The following is a 6231-nucleotide window of genomic DNA, read 5'->3' on the forward strand; positions in this document are numbered from 1 at the left end:
TGAAGCATGAAGCGGTGCTATATTAACCCTGGCTCTCTGAAGCATGAAGCGGTGCTATATTAACCCTGAGAATAGAAAGCAGGACAGAGAGAACAGAAATCAAAGAAGGGGCCGACTCCCCACACAGCGAACTTGAGAGTTGGAATCATCATAAAGTTCGCCGGATGTTAGGAGAAACAAATCGGCTTGTTACAGAGAAAGACACGACACCAGAAGAACCAAGGGGGCAACACCCTTTAAACAGAACGACAGAAGGTGAGCAACGATGCCAAGAGCAGAAGGTGCAAAATGACTTCGTGTGAACGAGGCGTCGTGAGACCACAGGATCAGATAACATCATGTATGGCTATGTTACTCCTCCCATCGTTACTCCTCCCATCGTTACTCCTCCCATCGTTACTCCTCCCATCGGAGAGAGACAGACAGACAGAGCACAAAATAAAGAGAGAGTAGTCTAGTAAACTGATCAAAGAAAGATACGAAGAGGCAGGATAAAGCAACTGTTGTCAATCTCGATGAGAATGGATTCACTACTGCAGTCATTTCCCCCAACGAGAAGTGGAATGGGGAGAACTACAAATGCCAAGGCCATCGACTTGGGGAGTTAATACTATATATATTTATTTTTTTATCACAAAAACATTAAATCAGAGAGAGAAGCCTCAGTCCCCTCCTCCAACTGGACTCCCAGCATCAGACACTGATGGACGAGGAGACAAGAACACACACCTGTAATGGAAATTGGAGTCCTCCCAATATAAGCACCAATTAGCCACGTCCCCAAACAAGCGATGTTCCATTCATCTCACGCTTGAACTAAGGGTGGGCGATATAGCCTAAAAAACATCATGACTCCATTCACATCTCCACCGTTGTTTGTTCTCCAAATAAAGAGAGTTACTGTACAATTAAAATGTCAAATACACTTCATTTCAAACAGTCAGCAATCATTTTTATGAATTCAAGGCTTGTGAAATTATACCTAGGCTAAATATAAGCCTCACAACCATAGACCCAATAATAATTTCTTTATTTGATCAAAATTGTTTAAACATTTTTTTTTCTCTCCAATCATCACTGAACTGACTTTCAAGTCTATGGAAATGCCCTTTTTTGTAACAATTTAACCAGAACCATATATAATCATCATTCACTAATAATGACTAATGTCTTGTAGCAGGCATTAGGCTATAGAAAACTAACACAGGTCTCATCAACAACCTCTCAAGCCCAGGTGATTAGCCCAGGCGCTGGTGATTAGCCCAGGCGCTGGTGATTAGCCCAGGCGCTGGTGATTAGCCCAGGCCCTGGTGATTAGCCCAGGCCCTGGTGATTAGCCCAGGCCCTGGTGATTAGCCCAGGCCCTGGTGATTAGCCCAGGCCCTGGTGATTAGCCCAGGCCCTGGTGATTAGCCCAGGCCCTGGTGATTAGCCCAGGCCCTGGTGATTAGCCCAGGCCCTGGTGATTAGCCCAGGCCCTAGTGATTAGCCCAGGCCCTAGTGATTAGCCCAGGCCCTAGTGATTAGCCAGCTAATCTTTTACATTTCAAGTTGAGTCAACGTGGATCTATCTGCTAGATAACAAGGTAGAACAGTTGAATTGTTATGAACACATCCTGCTGTCCTTCTCCAACGGTTTGAGACTTTTTTCCACATTGTGTTACAGCCTTATTCTAAAATTGATTAAATAGGTTTTCCCGCTCAATCTACACACGATACCCTATAATGACAAAAAGATAGGTTTATATATGTATAAAATAAAATAAAAACTGAAATATCACATTTAAAAATAAAGTATTCAGACCCCTTTACTCAGTATTTTGTTGAAGCACCTTAGGCAGCGATTACAGCCTTGTCCTCTATTATATTTAATAAATTTGCAAAAATATCTAAAAACCTGTTTTTGCTTTGTGATTATGGGTTTATTGTGATGTCATTATGGGGTATTATGATGTCATTATGGGGTATTGTGTGTAGATTGATGGGGGGGGGGGGGACTGCTCATTCCATTTTAGAATAAGGCTGTAATGTAACAAAATGTGGAAAAATTCCAGGGGTCTGAATACTTTCTGAATGCGCTGTGTATCGCTGTTTAGTTAGGCTGTTTGAGTCAGATACGTCAACAACTGGACATGCCTGCAGAGGAACTAGGCAGGGATATTGTTTAAGTTTGTTTCTTAGAACTGCTAGATTAGTTTCATATAGCCTCGACCCCACGCCCTTTCGAGAGTAAAACACGCACCCGACTGGCCCTTTCTAGAGTAAAACACGCATCTGACCGGCCCTTTCTAGAGTAAAACACGCATCTGACTGGTACACAATCTGTCATTACAGAATATCTGCGTCTGACGAAAGAGTATCACGCAGCTTTAGTTAATACGGTATAAAAGCAGGGACTTAACGTCTTCTGGAAAGATAATCAACATGGATCCCCAGGTAATACATTACATAGAAAATTACTTCAGCTCATTTAGATCTCTGTAGAACGGACATGCATTACATCTAGTCATGTCAAGCTCATTTAGATCCCTGTAGAACGGACATGCATTACATCTAGTCATGTCAAGCTCATTTAGATCCCTGTAGAACGGACATGCATTACATCTAGTCATGTCAATCTCATTTAGATCTCGGTAGAACGGACATGCATTACATCTAGTCATGTCAAGCTCATTTAGATCCCTGTAGAACGGACATGCATTACATCTAGTCATGTCAAGCTCATTTAGATCCCTGTAGAACGGACATGCATTACATCTAGTCATGTCAAGCTCATTTAGATCCCTGTAGAACGGACATGCATTACATCTAGTCATGTCAAGCTCATTTAGATCCCTGTAGAACGGACATGCATTACATCTAGTCATGTCAAGCTCATTTAGATCCCTGTAGAACGGACATGCATTACATCTAGTCATGTCAAGCTCATTTAGATCCCTGTAGAACGGACATGCATTACATCTAGTCATGTCAAGCTCATACTTTCACTGAGTTACAAATGGAAACGGTAACTGAACTCTTCTTCCGGGGAAGTGGTTAAATATTGACCTATTCTGAGTTGTACCCAACGTGGGGGGGGGGGGGTGAGAGAGAAAGCTTATAGAGCCAGAATATGACATTCGAAATGTCTCTATTCATTTGAAACTTTTGAGAGTGTAATGTTTACTATTCATTTTTTATGACCTATTCCACTTGACTTAAAATCATCCCTTTCCCATGCCATAAAAGCGTCAGAAATTGAATTGAGAGAGTTGAGAGCGCGACAGGGAGAGAGAATATAGTTGACTGGCCAGTCACCCCAGCAACACAAAAAGCCCTCTATCAGTGTCCCTGTTGTGGAGGAATTGTTCGTTCTCTCGTTGCTGAGATGTGAATCTCTGAAAACAGCTAAATATAAATGCAATTCATTTTTTTATTTAACCTTTAACTAGGCGAGTCAGTTAAGAACAAATTATTATTTATCATGACGGCCCTACCCCGGCCAAACCAGGAAGACGCTGGGCCAATTGTGAGCCGCCCTATGGGGACTCCCAATCACGGCCGTTTGTGATTCATCCCGGATAACGACGGAATCTCATTTTCATCTTCCAGGAAATTAAAAAGATGAATTTAAAAAAAATCTCACTTTCTCCATTTAAAGAGACTATTAAAGAAGACATAATTGATATGCATGCACATATGTTGATATTGGCAATCACAAAGCAACATTATTTATTTTTTGGTCTGATTTTCAAAGTGAGATTTTTTTCCCTCCCTGATTGGTGCCCACATGCAATCACGAACACACACGCTCTCTCAAGAGATTAATATCGCTCGATTGCGATCGAATTCGAGGTTGGCTCACTGGAATCCAGTTACGTGGTCTCAAGCGCCTAAAAACTGCGCCAAGAAATTTGAAACCATTTTGCAAGGCTGTCTGTTCCTTGCAACAGAAGCATGGCTGTCTCTCAATAGAACCGTCTTAGTTAACCTCAACATTGTCGTCACAATGACCATAGTATCAACAGTTGACACGTCATAGATGAATATTACGAGGCAGCTGGATAACAGAGTTAGTTATAAATCTTGTCTTAATTGCTAATTGACTGAGTATTTAACTTCACCATTTCATGAAAAGGACAACAAAAGTTTACTTTGGATGTTATTGTTGGCTCATTTCATCTTGAGATGTGACAGTGTAGCCTAGTAAACAGCCTACTGTCAAATGTCACCAGAAAACAACATGATAGTTATACTGTACTCAACATAGGTGTTAAAGAATGTTGTTAGGAGCCACCAGAAGTGAATGGTTCGTTAGTCTACCCATTTCCTTACCCCGCATCCAGTTTACACTGACCATTCCTATTGAGAGTTAATCATTTGTACATCGTTACAACACTGTATATAGTAGACATAATATGACATTTGTAATGTCTTTATTCTTTTGAAACTTCTACATGTTAAAATGTTTACTGTTAATTTGTATTGTTTATTTCACTTTTGTATATCATTTACATTGCTTTGGCAATATTAACATACGTTTCCCATGTCAATAAAGACCCTTGAACTGAAATGAGTCGCAAACTGGCTATGCTTCTGTACCGCAATATCTGTTTTAGAGGTCTTGGATAAATCATTTACATCTCTTAGCCATTTAATACTTCATCCGATTAACGTAAACTCGCTCAAACTAGATACCTTGAGACAGTCCACTTGACAATGGCTTGGTCAGAAAGTATAGTTCTGCAAAAGACGGTCAAAACTGTGAAACAAACCTGTATGTGACTTTCTTCTTGTTTCTTGTTGTGTCCGCGGTGTGTGAACGGTACCGTTCAGTCGAGACAATCACTCTACGGAGATCCTTACTTTATATTACCGACGACGACAACAAGATGATGATGTTTATTCCATTGCCAATATAAATCCTTACTAGAGAATAGTTTCAACGAGCTATCCATTCCAAGCATGCAGCCATTGGAGCTCGTCTGCTAGCCTGCTAGCCTGCTAGCTAGTGAAAGTAACAGTTGTGATATCGGCTCTTAATAATAAACTCATTCGTCTAACAGGATCTTTCGGATTTCACCAAATGTAATATTTGCAGTTAGTGAAATGTCGTGTTTTTAGTATCCATTTTTCTACCGGTTTCGGCGTGAAGCTCCGTAAAAGAACAATATGTCTCTGTCCCTCTGTCTCCAACATCTCCACAATAGATTCCGCTCGGACTTTTTCAACACCCAAAACCTTACTGTTTACGACATTCGTCGTCGATTTACGATACGGGTTGCTAAGCGAATACTCTAAAGTTGTCTCCGCTGCAGCTTTGTCACAATAGCCTTAACTTTTCCTCTATTTGTATATTCTGAGCTGCCTCGAGGATAGTTTTTTTTTTCTTTCTTTCTTTCTTTCTATCCAAATCAAAGTCGTTGTTTTTTTGGACTGTGCTTTACTTTATGAAATAAATTACACTATGGCAATTTTGAGCTTTAAAAAGTTGCAGCTCTGTCATTGGTTTGTCTCATTCTGTCTTCTGAAGAGGCAAAGAAAATGTGATGGGGGGGGTGAATAATAATTAGGTTGACGTTATGATAATACATATGTGTATATATCCGTTCTTAAAACATAATGTATTCCGTTATTTATCTGTTTTCTAATGTTACCAATAAAGTGTTGCAATGCAGTTCTCCTCTAGCTTTGGTCTACTGCAGAGACAGCATCGTAATGTGGACACAATGTGACTGACAGTCAGATACATAGAGTTGAGTTGTATGGGGCAATGTTGCGGTAATGTATGTGTCTTTCTGCTCGCTGCATTCCTTGACAGTGTAACAGCTGTGGCAGGACATGTAGCTGCCCGATGATGCATGAAACTGGGCCAGAATCAGGAGGCAAAGGCAGAGTTGGACAGGATCCTAGATGAGGAAGGAAGGGGCTATCCTGCAGAAAGAGTAACATCTGTGGAGAGAACCAGGGGGTGCAGAGAGAACCAGGGGGTGCAGAGAGAACCAGGGGAATGCAGAGAGAACCAGGGGGGGTGCAGAGAACACCAGGGGTGCAGAGAGAACCAGGGGAATGCAGAGAGAACCAGGGGGTGCAGAGAAAACCAGGGGGTGCAGAGAGAACCAGGGGGGGTGCAGAGAGAACCAGGGGAATGCAGAGAGAACCAGGGGGTGCAGAGAAAACCAGGGGGTGCAGAGAGAACCAGGGGGGGTGCAGAGAAAACCAGGGGGTGCAGAGAGAACCAGGGGGGGTGCA

General features: G+C 41.7%; 1 protein-coding gene across 1 annotated transcript in view; it reads right to left on the bottom strand.

The window, feature by feature from the left end:
* Positions 1–5190, bottom strand: part of LOC135522956 (divergent protein kinase domain 2A-like) — a 71995-nt gene extending 66805 nt beyond the window's left edge. The window contains exon 1 of the mRNA XM_064949683.1: positions 4755–5190. The gene's annotated coding sequence lies outside the window, so the exon portion shown is untranslated. The remainder of the gene's footprint in view (positions 1–4754) is intronic.
* Positions 5191–6231: the final 1041 nt, after the last annotated feature.

The sequence above is a fragment of the Oncorhynchus masou genome, chromosome 30, assembly GCF_036934945.1.
Source record: "Oncorhynchus masou masou isolate Uvic2021 chromosome 30, UVic_Omas_1.1, whole genome shotgun sequence".
Taxonomy (NCBI): domain Eukaryota; kingdom Metazoa; phylum Chordata; class Actinopteri; order Salmoniformes; family Salmonidae; genus Oncorhynchus; species Oncorhynchus masou.